The sequence below is a fragment of the Ochotona curzoniae genome, unplaced genomic scaffold (genome assembly GCF_017591425.1).
Source record: "Ochotona curzoniae isolate NIBS_2020 unplaced genomic scaffold, NIBS_Ocur_1.0 contig_2294, whole genome shotgun sequence".
Lineage (NCBI taxonomy): Eukaryota > Metazoa > Chordata > Mammalia > Lagomorpha > Ochotonidae > Ochotona > Ochotona curzoniae.
The window spans coordinates 5,280,641-5,293,800 of NW_024465405.1; the positions used below are offsets into that span (position 1 = coordinate 5,280,641).

Here is a 13,160-nt window from a genome sequence, read left to right on the forward strand (position 1 = left end):
ATAGAAAAATCGGCCTGTGGTTGCCTCTGGAGGGTAGCAAGGGCTTGGCCAAGCTTAGCAGGTGCACACCTGAGAGCCAGGCACTGCATGTGAAATGCACAACCAAAGCAAAACATGAGTGAGTTTGGATGTGTTAGTAAGAATGCGACAGTATGTGCAGTCCACCCTGAGCTGCAGCAAAACCAATATGGGTGAACGGGGGGCGGGAGGGCGGGGCGGCACGTGGTGGAGGGGGGGTGAGGTGGCGTGCTGGTGGCACCCGGGCAGCAACAGCTTCCCGCGGGAGCAGCTGGTGGCCACTGCGCCTTGGAACAGCGTGTCTGGTCCCGTTGAGGTGCGTGCCAGGCCAGGCTTCCTCAGGGCTCCAGGCCCGGACTTGTTTCCAGCCCCTTCCAGTTTCTGGTGGCTGCCAGTCCCTTGCACCTGCTCTACCACCTGTGTCGTCACAAGGCCTGCTCAAGGACGGTGGGGAAGCACCCAGGACGCCGCTGGCTTGGAGCAGCTGCTTTGCGAGAAGCCGCTGAACCATCTCTCTTTTAAATTTTATTATTGATGGTGTTTACACAGTCGATGAGGGTGGGAAGGGTTGAGGATCAGGGGGCCGTGGGTGAGACCCCTGTTTACACATGTCCTTCCTGTAGCCAGGGGAGAGGGGAAACCACGCCCGGGCTCCTCACCGCTGCATTACCCCGGGGACTGGGGAACTGCCACCCGATGTCACCCCAGGGTCCCCACTGCGGAGCGTTTTCTGAGGGGTCTGTTCATGTGTTTCCCAGAGTTCTGAGATCCTGCTCATATCGCTGCTCCACGGATGAGAAAATCCTTCCGAGGTCGTCTCGCTGTCACACTCCACCTCCGAGTCTCCACTGGCCCAGAAATTTGCTGTCAAGTTTCACTGGGATAGTCGACCAATTTGTTTTACCCTCTAAGTCAGTCCAGCCAGCCCTGCCCAACACGCACCTGGCCCTCATGTACCACGGGGGAGCTGCAGCCCAGCCAGAGCGACCCCCAATAACCCCCACTGGACCGGCCCCCCCGCTCCTGTGCCTGCCAGCATGTGCAGTGGACTGGTCCAGTCTGCCCTAATCCCATGGAGATCTCGTGTCCATCACTGGGCACTGAAGTCTAACTCAACCCAACTGACTTCACCCCCCAGCACACACTCATGCCGGCAGGTGCCACCACTTGTCCACCGCTGAACCTTCTTGAAGTCAGCTGAACCCTTGCAGCCTCATCAGTGCTGGGTCTGAGCACCTGCCGCCCGCGCCTGCCGCCCGCGCCCTCTCCGGCCCCAGTGCTGTAACTGTTCCAGCGTCCTCACAGCGGAATGGGATCTGAGACTCCCTGGTGACGTGTGACGAGGACCGTCTCCTCCACTTCTGTCGTCTCCAAGCCTTTCTTCCTGAGTCCTCGGTTCAGGACTCCTGCCTGCTTCTTCCTGGGTGGCGCATGTTCTTAGGAAGTGGGTGGTGAGGGCGCAGGAACTTGGTGTATTTTGGGAATGTCTTTTGCAGGTGTTTTCTCTCAGTTTCTCACCGTTTCTTTGCTTCTTGTCTCACGTCTTAGGTGTTGCATCTCCAAGGAATTCTGGGAGTTCACACAGCTCCCGGGAGGGCTGCAGGCTTACACTTGAACTCCCGGCTCCATCTGAGTTGACTCTTGTGAAGGGGTGAGGGCTGGATCCCCCAGAGCAGCCCCCTGATTGGTCCAAGCAGCACACCTCATCTGCATACACCTAGACTCACTGGGAGAACTTCCTGTTCAGGAGCATACACGGCTGGGTCAGGTAAGCATGGCTCTGGGCTGCCAGAGAACTTTCTCGGTCTTCGTTGATGCCCTTACCTTGCCCACCCTTCCTTGTCCGTGTGCCTTGTTCTTTGTGGACGTGAGACAGCGGGCAGGGCAGTGACCGGGAGATGGAGACAGGCCTCCAAGGACACAGGAGAGTAGAGAGGCCACGGGTCTGGGAGGTGGCAGCATAGGAGCTGGCGGCCCCAGGAGAATCCAGTGGGAGAAGTGGTCACGTCTGTGGGGGACAGGGTACAGCCCCCCCACGACACTGGGGTGATGGACATCGGGTCTGCCAACACGGTTGGGAGGGACTAGCGTCTTGACAAGGACCTTGGAGTGTCTCAGTCCGTTTGGGCCTTTCTTTCGTCAGTCTTCTCCTCTGGGGCCCGTGTGATGGCTCAGTGGCTAAATCTTCACCTTGCAAGAGCCGGGATCCCATACAGGTGCCAGTTCGTGTCCCAGCAGCCCCACTTTCCATCCAGCTCCCTGCTTGTGGCCTGCGAAGGCAGTCGAGGACAGCCCAAAGCCTTGGGACCTTGTACCTGCGTGGGAGACCTGGAAGAAGCTCCTGGCTTCAGATTAGCTGAGCTCCAGCCATTGTGGCCACTTGGGGAGTGAACCAATGGATGGAAGACTTTTCTGTGTCTCCTGCCTGAAAATTTGCCTTTCCAATGAAAATAAATAAACTTTTTTTTTTTTAAAAAAGAATCTTCTGTTTTCCCCATACGGATCTTGCACATGGGCTGCATCTAGGTGTTTTACTTTTGGGGTACTGAAGCAGACTCCCCACTCACTGCTGGCGTGGGAGGCACCTGCTTCGGGGCAGGCTGATGTCCGCTTGCCTCCAGGCCCCCGCTCAGGGCTCAGCTGTGAGCAGCAGTCGGGTCTTCATTGCTTGATGAATCATGCGCTGGCTCTTCTTTAGCCCGTAGGAGCGGAATGCATCAACGGATGCACTCGTCTTTCAGCAATGTTATTAGTATGTGTGAATGCTTCTTAAAAAGATTTATTTATTTTTGTTGCAAAGTCAGATATACAGAGAGGAGGAGAGACAGAGAGGAAGATTTTCCTTTGGATGGTTCACTCCCCAAGCGATCACAACGGCCGATGTTGCACTGATCCGAAGCCGGGAGCCAGGAGCAGGGAGCTGGATGGGAAGTGGAGCTGCTGGGATTAGAACCGGCGCCCATATGGGAGCCTGGCGTGTTCAAGGTGAGGACTTCAGCCGCTAGGCCACCGTGCCGGGCTGTGTGAGTGTTTTAAAAGATTTGTTTATTTACTTGGATGATAATGAGAGAGAGCAAGAGAGAGCATGGATGAATATCTTCTGTCTCCTGGCTCACTTCTCAGATGTCCGCTGCGGCCGGCGCTCCCTTGGGCCTCTCCGCAGTGACCCAGTGCTTCATCAGCCCTGTTGTCTCCTGCGTAAGATGGCAGGAAGCTGGCGTTGGAAGCCGAGCCAGGACTCGAACCCAGGCAGCCCTGGAGACCGCAGTCACCCTTGGAATTGGGCCTTTTCCAGGGGAGAGGTCATAGCTTGGCTGTGACGCCACAGTTCCGTGCAAGGTGAGGCACCCTTCTTGAGCAGTTCCCTGACGGCAGCAGGAGGGCCCTTCTTGGAAGGGCCTGCGCGCTGTGTACACAGGTGCGAGCTGAGCTCCTGGCGAGTGGATTCCCCACGCTCCCAGCTGCAATCGGTTATGCAGTGTCACTTGGCAGGAGGCCTGCCCAGGTTCTCCAGCAGCTACCCGCTGGCCCGCCCACCGGCTGGCCCGCCCACCGGCCTGCCTTGGAGCAGGAGCTTCCCAGTCCATCCTTGTGGGGAGGTGGTCACCGTGGTTACTGAGTGTCAGCTCCAGGCCCTGCTCTTTGCTTTGGAGAAATTTCTCATTTCCTGTCATCAGGCCACTGGTCAGCTAGGGTTCACAGTGACCCACGCACCTCAGAGTCCGGTGTGGCACGAGTGTCCAGCAGGTGGCGTGTGGCTGCTGGGGTGGGGAGCTGGAGAGGCTGGGTGGCTCTGTCCACGTGAGTGGGCACGCAGGCCCTGCTCTGAGAGGCTGCTGGGCTGGTGGGGATTGCTCGGGGTGCCTGGCAGTTTGGGAAGTAGATCCTTCCACACTTAAGTTCAGGACCCCTGAAGCTCCAGACCACCGAGAGCGTCTTTAAGGGGATGGTGAGCACATCCTGCTGACCGCTCGAGGCACCTCCCCAAGGGAGAGCCTGTCAGCCCCGGCTGCAGGGGCTCCGGCTGCAGGGGCTCCGCCAGCCCCATGCCTGCGAGGGCAGCAGCGGGCGGCCCTGAGGCGACTGTGCCAGTGACTGCTGGTGCCCAGCACGCTGTGGGGCTCAGTGTGACCAGGCCAGACCTTGACGTTCCCCAGGGTGATGGGCAAGAGCCTGAGGAGACTTGGCAGGCAGTGACCTGGTGCTAGCTGACCCTGGGACTCCGAGCCACCCACGCTCGGCTCCCTTTGCTGGGAGCAGCTGCCCAGCTGCCGGCAGTGTCCTGAGAGCCCAGGATGCGGGAAGTAAAGCCCTGAGTGTCCCCCTGGACATGTAACACACCCTGCAAACCTGGGGGTGGCAAGGGCCCAGGGGGCACTGGAGGGAGAGGGAACAGGTTCATGGGTGTTTATGCACCTGCACTGGGCCCCGCCTGCACTGTCTTAGGGTCAAGGTCACTGGGGCAGAACCTGGGGCCTCTGCTGTCCAGGCCTGGCCAGAGCCCCCGGCCTCGCTCCCCTGCGTGTGGCACTTCCCTTGTCAGTACTGCTCAGAAGTTCAGAGCCAGTGCCACGGGGACGGAGGAGCATGGCAGGGGAAGTGCGGGGCTACTGAGGTCTTTATGCGGTGAGGCCAGCTGCTCCTGCATGACCAACGTGGCAGGTCTTCCTGCGGCCCTGGAGCCCTCCTGTCCCAAGTCAAAGCGTCCCCAGGACCCCGCTCCTGTCTGTCGGGGGCAGACGTGGCCCCTGCCTGACCCGTGGCTCCTGGGGCTCCTAGGGTCTTTGGGGCTCCTGTGGCTCCTGTGGCTCCTGGGGTCTTTGGGCTGTATCGAGGCCTTGGCTGCACCTGAGCTGTTGAGGGTCCCTGGGGAGCCCTCAGAAGCGTGTGTAGAGCGAGCACAGTTCCTGATTTGCTTGAGACATTTTGTGTTTCTGCCATGTGCCAGGCCAGCGTGCCACACTTGCCTTCCGGGAAGCCTGAGGCACAGAGCCTGGGACCTTAGAGGGCTTCGTCTGGGGCCACTGCTGCAGCAGGCAGCCTCGGGCCAAGGCGCTGCCTGCGCCTGGGCGGGGAGGGAGCCGTGGGTGCTTCGGCCAGAGGTGATAGGAAGTGGGAGACGCTGGATGGCCCTGGCGTGGCAGGGAGCAGCAGGAGCCAGTCCAGGCTGTGCCGTGCAGGTCAGTGGCTCGCCTAGTCTCAGCTGACCCCACGGCATAGGCAGCTGCTGGGAAGCCGGGGGTGGGACAAGCAGAGTCCTGTCCCTGCGCGCCGAGGGGCGCCAGCCAGTGCTGCCGGAGCTGCCTCCCAGCAAAGTCCACTAGCCAGCCGTGTCTGGCTGTGTCTCTCCTGCAGCATCCTTCATAAAACCTTGACCTCTGCCACACGAGGTGCACATCCACGCTGTGATGGGGTCAGAGGCATCCTTGCTGGCTGAGGCTGGCAAGCGGGGCACTGCAGGGCCCTGACTGATAGGAGTGCCTTGTTGGGGCTGAGTGAGGCTGTTGCTGAAGCTGCGGTGCAGCAGGGCCCTGTGGCTGCACCTGCGGCTCCCAGGAAGGCCTCCTGGGTCAGCCTCGCGCCTGCTCTGTGCTGGGAGCAGGTGAAGGGGCAGGCCTCCTGCTGGGGACGTGAGGCCGGAGGGGAGCCCCTCCCTGCGGACTTTCTCCTTAGAAGCAGCACATGGTTCTGCTTTTCCCGGCCAATGGGAACCACATGTCGGATCCTTCTCTTCCTCTTCTCCCTCCGAAATGCAAATGTGGAGCAGGCCCTTGGTCAGCATGGTTGCTCAGCCCGGTGCCAGGCTGCCAGCGGCTGCGGGCCACGGCAGGGCTGCTCCCACCTTACCCAGACCTCAGATTCCAGGGCTTCCGAGGCAGGCCCTTCCAGGTGGACCCGAGGGGCTGCTTAAAAGCGCCTGAGCGCCCAGCACGGCCAGCGGCCCTGCCCGGCTGTGAGCAGACTGCAGGCATAACTCAGTGCTTTGAAGCTGCGGCCAAGCTCTGCTCGCGTTTTATTGACAGGAAGTTGTTTTTCAAAGCCTGGCTCCGCAGGCAGGCCCCACGCCAAGTGGCCCCGGCACCTTCTGGGGCTGGCACAGCTCCGGGCGCTGTAAATTGCGCTGGCCCCATCCCTTCCAGTAGGGCTCGTCCCTCCTTCCCGTCGGATTGACCGTTGCCCTCCGGCCCATGTCTCTAGCCGTCTCAGTGGACAGATGGACGGACACGCACTGCCCGACGCTCCTTGGCTCTTGGAGGCTCTCCGGGGTGCTGGGAGCTGTCCACGTGCCTGCTGTCCGGCAGTGGTCATGCTGCGTGGGCTAGGTGTCCCCTCCTCATCTTCCCCCTTGAGCCCCATGGAAGGTTGCACGCGTGGCTGGAGTCCCAGCTTGAATTCATGCCCTGGAGGCTCAGCCCTGGCTGGGCTGGCCTTACAGACTGTAGGATACTGACTGGCCTGGGGTCACTGAGTGGACAGTGCTCGAGGCTGGGGAGCCCACACCTGGCATCTCCCCCAGCCCGCTCCTCCCACCGCACGCTCTGCCCGCAGGGCCAGCTTGGGCAGCTCTGAGTTGCTGACCCACATGGCCAGTTTCCTGTAGGGCTGCTCAGTGGAGAATGTTCTGGAACTGTCTGTCTCGTCCTGGAGCGCCTCTCTGCTCCAGTCTGGGCTCTCCTTGACTCTCCCCGCCCAGGGGTTCCGCTGGGTGGCCTAGCCCTGATGGGCAGCAAGACCCAGGTGTCCCTGGTGCTCAGCCTCCTGCCACTGGTCTCAGGTCCTGGTGGCTTCTCTTCTGGAACGTTCTCAGACCACGGCAGGCTGCCTGGTCTGCCAGCTGGCATTGGTGCTTGCAGCTCCATTTCCTCTCGTTCCACTGGGTACCAGGGGCGTAGTGTCTCTCAGGTCCTGGGATGCCCTCTCTTGCTCCAGCCCAGCCTTTCCCTACACAGCCCCCTGTGCAGGTCGGACTGGTTCTGTCCTGTTTGCGAAGCCCTGTGATCTGCTCCAGTCCCAGCCAGTGTGCCGGGCTGAGGCTTCCTGTTCTTCGACTGGCCTTGCCCTGGCTACCTCCTGCCACGGACTCACCCTGCTTCCCACGTGGGCCGCTCCCCACGTGATTCCGTGTCTGTCCTGTGGTTGCTGCTGCCGAGGGTCACAGACTGCGGAGAGCTTGTGCTGTGCTGACGTAGCCCACGGAGAGGCCTGGGTGGGCCGTGGCACCTCTCCGTGGAGGCTGCCCAGCCTGGGTGTCGTGGGCCTGCATCAGGATGGCTCGTCTCGCTTCGGGCTCCATTTCCTCCTCGACCACGCTACAAGCTGAAGCTTCTGGTGGAGCTGGGGAGACAGGCTGAGGGGAACGCCCTGGGTCTGTGCATACTGGAAGGGGCGCGGGAGGCCCTGACATGGGGGATGCACAGGACCTGGAAGTGGGGTGCCCGTGTTGGGAGTCTAGCGCTTGCTGCGGGCAGGCATGGCCAGGGCTGGACAGCATGGTGCCTCCGTGCCAAGGCTGGCCCTGGTGGGTGCCAAGCTTTCCTGTTGTCCTGGAGCCTGGTCACGTTCTTGTACTTGGCCTTGGGGCTCTGTGGATGGGTGCATGGTTTCCGGGGATCTCACACCTTTTGGGGGTGCCCTGTGGGGTCCCCAAGGGGTTATTGCCCCTGGGTGGCTGTGACACAGGCTGTGGCAAGAGCCAGAGGGGCTGGGGTCTCTGGTGACCTCCTTGGGGCATCCTGGGTCCCTGTGAACCCCAAGGGCAGGGATTCGCCCCTGCCTGCATGCGTCCACCAGCTCACCCTGCCAGCCTCTCGCTGGGGGGTCCGTGCCGCCCCCTCGCACGTCAGGGCCTTCTCTGTATCCCCTCCCTGCAGCGTCCTGGGCTCGGGTCCCTTTCATCACTTTGGGGGGTGCTGCCTCCACATTCTCAGGTGGAAGTGTTTAACGCCAGTCCCACCAACCCCCCTCTGGCTCCCCGCCCCCTCCCGGTGCCCCCCGCAAATGGGGCCCACATGTGCAGCCGTCAGGAGGGAGCCAAGAATGCCGTGGCCGCCTCCCCGCGCGGGGACGCGCCGAAGGGGGCGATGATGTGTCCACGGGGAAGTGGCGTCCTGCCTGCCTGGAGGCAGACATGAGGAGACCTCCTCGGAGTGGGGGACCGCTCCCCCCAGGCGCCTGTCCGTGGCTGCCAGATGCCGAGGGTGGCTTTGGGGCTGGAGGTGGGGAGGGTGGTGGCTTGCTGCTGGGGTGTTTTTCCCTGGGTGTGCCCGGCCAGACTCGGTGCCCCGAACTGCTGTCCTTTCTCTGAGAGCCTCATGGGGTGTTGTGTCTCTGTTTCCCTCTGAAGTGACAGCTCAGGGACTGTCCTGGGTCCAGGCTGTCTCGCTGGAGGCAGCGGGCCTGTCCACATGGGCTCAGCCAAGGGCTGCCTGGGCTTCAGCACCCACTCCACCGCCCGCTGTCCTAGCTAGCTCGCCGTGGTTCCCAGATGTGGGGGCAGAGGCCGAGATTTGGTGTGAAAATCTGCTGAGTTGGACTTGACCCCTATGGAGGCCTCAGCCTCCCGGTGGCCCAGCGGCTCAGGCCCCGGCAGAGGCGTGTCAGAGGAACCCAGCGCTGTACCGCCTGGGAGCAGATCATTGTTACTCAGCGGCATGAGTGATGGACGGTGCTGAGTGGACAGGCGCATCAGGGCAGGGGCGGCCAGGGAGACAGCTGCCTCAGTGATGACCTGCTGGCCTTCTGCACAGGACCCTCCCGGTGGTGTCGATCCTGCCTGCTGTGCTTAGCAGCTCCTGTCCCCCAGCCAGTGAGAGGAAGAGGGCCACCTTGCCGTGCCGAGGTCTGAGACTTCCAGCCCTCAGTGGGGAAGGTCCAGGGAGCTGTCGGTGTGTGCTCCTGCCCTGCGAGGAGCTGGACACGCTGAGCTGGGGGTATGGGGGCGGGGAGTTACACTTGCCGAGGTGTGCAGATGGAAGGAGGTGGGTCACACAGCTCTGCAGGCCGTTGGTGATGGGGAGACACCCTCGCAGGCATGGCAGCCAGCCCTGCAGCCCCTTGTTCCGGACTGTGTGGCGTGCGAGTCGTCCAGCCGCACCTGCCAGGACCCGTGCCCATGCTCGGGTGTCTTCCTGCTGTGTTCCTGCACTCTCTGAGCTCTGCCAAGGCCTTCCTGCTGGCCAGCACCGGAAACCACGTAGCTGTCTGGGAAAAGACCTTCAAGGGTTTAACCGCTGAGTCTCCCATGGTCCTGTAGGCAGCACGGGCTGCGGTGGTCAAGTGAGGACAGAGCCCAGCTCTTGCTCTGAGCAGGACTGGCCGACGGCAGCCCCGTCCAGCTCCGGCGACTGCAAGCACCAGCCACGGCCTTCGTCCCCAGCCTTGCACTCCATGTCTGTAAGATGTGGACGCAAACTTGCCCCAGTTGTCTCCTGAACCGTCAATACTGGCCGAGTTACAGCCGGCTGCTAAAGGCATCAGTGCTGCGGCGGAGGGGTCCGAGTTGCCATCCGTGGTGCTGGCATCCCATGTGGGCATTGGCTTGAGTCCTGGCTGCTCCACTTCCAGTCCAGCTCCCTGCTAACATCCTGGAGAAGCAGCATGTCGGCCCGGCTCAGCCTTGGCTGGCGTGGCCATGCGGGGACTGGGCCAGGAGGGCGGACTTTCTGTCACTCTTCTTCTCAAGTGAATCTTAAAAAAAAAATAGAACCCTTACTGGTAAAACCGTGCCAGGGAGGGGTGAAGGGCATGTTCCCACGCGCCCTCATGGAGGCAGTTTCGTGGACGCCTGGACCGGCTCTGACATGCTGAGGGTCACCGTGTCTTTGCATCTCAGTTCCAGGAACCTGATAAATCCGAGAACCTGAAAACAATCTTCAGACAACATGCCTGGGAGTGTTGGCTGAACCGGGACGAGTCCAATAAACGCTTGACATGAAAAGGAAAGCGAATCCCTTATGGGGCCCGGGAAGAAAACCAGAGCCTGGAAATCAAAGGACACGGTGCCGGGCCGGCTCGGATGCGGGCGCGGGGTGAGCTGACTTGGGGTGGTGTTTTTTTAACAAGGGAGCTGTGGGCTTTCATGGGCCTGCAGAAATAGGCAGAGCGCTCATGGAGGCGGGGCTGGAGCTCAGGTTGCCCCGGAAGTCATCCCACTCCTTGGAGAAGCTGTGCTTTGGAGGGGAAGTGGGGCAGGAAAGAACAGAATCCAAGGAAATGTCAGAATCCTGCCCTACTCTGAGCAGAAACGCCCCTAACTTGTCCTGGATTTGGGGTTTGGCTTCGTTCTGGCTGAGTGCCAAGGAGCCCTCAGGCCCTGAAGTGGGGTGCCATGAGCCCTGGCTGATAAGACGCTTGGGGGACTTGCCAGGAGGAACCATACCATCTCTACTGTGAACACAAAGAATCCCCACAGATAACCCCCCGGGAAGGCGAGCTGAAAACCCCAAGGCACCAGCCCAAGGAGAGGGCCAATCTCCCCGACACAGTGCATCAACCCTCTAACGGCTCAGGCAACGACATTGTCAAACGCAGTTAGACAAGGGGATTGGACGCAGCAGGAAGGGACAAGGCACCACTCGGAAGGTAAGACACAGGGAGACCCTACACACAGCAAGTTAGACACAAGCAGAGAGAGAATTAGGGAAGTGAAGGGTTGTCCAGAGCAAGTGGAGAGAACGGGGTCCAGGAACGGGGACCCCGAGAGTCCAGCAGGAGCAGCCAGCCCTGGGTCTTTCCCAGGCTCGGCGCTGCCTGGATTCTCGGGTCCAGGGACGGGATTTATGCCCCACCCCCTACCACAGCAATCCGAGACCCCTTCAAAGCAGCCAGGAGGGAACGAAAAGATGGCCTGAGCCGGAATGCTTGTTAGCTTGGCTGGCTTTTTGCAAGGACAACCAGGAAATGGTGAATTTTATCTTTAAAACGTGGCCAGAAAACAAAAATGTGTACCTTGCCAAAGCGTCACACAGGAATTGGAGAGGAAAAGTGAATAAGCCCGAGGCTGGCCAGAGGCTCGCCCAGGCGCACCAGCGGGTTGCTGGGCTCCGGGCAGGAGGGCGCCTAGAGCAGGCCAGGCCGGCCACTGACAGACACGCAGAGGTCAGGAGGGGCAGTGGTGGCAGACGACCGGACAGCGGTGACGCTGCAGAGGTCTGAAGGGGCGGCAGGTGGTGGGAGGATGGGAGCAGCCAGTGGATTAGCTTCAGGGTTTGTGCAGCAAGCACACATCCTGAGGTCTTGACCGTGACTACAAAGCAGCGTTTCCAGCAGTAGGGGAGCACGTGGGGGGGACTCGGCGCCCCCAGCACGGGGTGAGCCGTCAGCCGGCGTTCCTGCCCGCGTGCCATATGGCCGCCTGTAATTAGGCAGCTCCGCTCGCAGTGCCGACGTGGTCACGGCCGAGACTCCGCCTGACAGGAAGAGCTGGCTCCCATTAAGTTTTATTTACACAAACAGGCAGTGAACCCGACCTGGGCAGTTCTTTCACTCCTGCTATTAACCAGAGCGAGGGCCCAGTGCTGGGGCAGCAGAGAGAGCGGGGCAAGTGCAAGTAGGTGGGCGGGCTGGGGGAGGAAGCAGCCCTCAGTGCCCCCCCAAGACCTGTCCTTACATAGCAGGGAGCCAGTCAGAGTGACGACAGAGTGAGGATGGTAAGAGTGGGGACTGTCAGAGAGGGGACAGTCAGAGAGGGGACAGAGTGAGGACAGAGTGAGACAGTCAGAGTGGGGACAGTCAGAGTGGGGACAGTGAGGACAGAGTGGGGACAGTCAGAGTGGGGACAGTCAGAGTGGGGACAGTCAGAGTGGGGACAGAGTGAGGACAGAGTGAGACAGCGTGGGGACAGTCAGAGAGGGGACAGTCAGAGTGGGGACAGTCAGAGTGGGGACAGTCAGCGTGGGGACAGTCAGAGAGGGGACAGTGAGGACAGAGTGGGGACAGTCAGAGTTGGGACAGTCAGAGTTGGGACAGTCAGAGTGAGGACAGTCAGAGTGGGGACAGTCAGTGGGGACAGTCAGAGTGAGAACAGAGTGGGGACAGAGTGAGACAGTCAGCGTGGGGACAGTCAGAGTGGGGACAGTCAGAGTGAGGACAGTCAGAGTTGGGACAGTCAGAGTGAGGACAGTCAGAGTGGGGACAGTCAGTGGGGACAGTCAGAGTGAGAACAGAGTGGGGACAGAGTGAGACAGTCAGCGTGGGGACAGTCAGAGAGGGGACAGTGAGGACAGAGTGGGGACAGTCAGAGTGGGGACAGTCAGAGTTGGGACAGTCAGAGTGGGGACAGTCAGGGGAGAGTCAGAGTGGGGACAGTCAGAGTGAGAACAGAGTCGGGACAGTCAGAGTGGGGACAGTCAGAGTGAGGACAGTCAGAGTGAGGACAGTCAGAGTGGGGACAGTCAGAGTGAGAACAGAGTCGGGACAGTCAGAGTGGGGACAGTCAGAGTGGGGACAGTCAGAGTGGGGACAGTCAGAGTGGGGACAGTCAGAGTGGGGACAGTCAGAGTGGGGACAGTCAGAGTGAGGACAGTCAGAGTGAGGACAGTCAGAGTGGGGACAGTCAGAGTTGGGACAGTCAGAGTGGGGACAGTCAGAGTGAGGACAGTCAGAGTGGGGACAGTCAGAGTGGGGACAGTCAGAGTGGGGACAGTCAGAGTGGGGACAGTCAGAGTGAGGACAGTCAGAGTGAGAACAGAGTCGGGACAGTCAGAGTGGGGACAGTCAGAGTGAGGACAGTCAGTGGGGACAGTCAGGGGACAGTCAGGGGGCAGAGTGGGGACAGTCAGAGTGAGGACAGTCAGAGTGGGGACAGTCAGTGGGGACAGTCAGAGTGAGAACAGAGTGGGGACAGAGTGAGACAGTCAGCGTGGGGACAGTCAGAGTGAGGACAGTCAGTGGGGACAGTCAGAGTGGGGACAGTCAGAGTGGGGACAGTCAGAGTGGGGACAGTCAGAGTGAGAACAGAGTGAGGACAGTCAGAGTGGGGACAGTCAGAGTGAGGACAGTCAGAGTGGGGACAGTCAGAGTGAGGACAGTCAGAGTGGGGACAGTCAGAGTGGGGACAGTCAGAGTGAGGACAGTCAGAGTGGGGACAGTCAGAGTGAGGACAGTCAGAGTGGGGACAGTCAGAGTGGGGACAGTCAGAGTGA

The 13,160-nt window shown here is 60.8% G+C and overlaps 1 long non-coding RNA gene across 1 annotated transcript; it reads left to right on the plus strand.

The window, feature by feature from the left end:
* Positions 1-1,013: 1,013 nt before the first annotated feature.
* On the plus strand, positions 1,014-7,967 carry LOC121151141. Its single transcript, XR_005883129.1, has 2 exons — positions 1,014-1,786; positions 3,142-7,967. It is a non-coding gene; the product is annotated as an uncharacterized LOC121151141 (long non-coding RNA).
* The last annotated feature ends 5,193 nt before the right edge of the window (positions 7,968-13,160 follow it).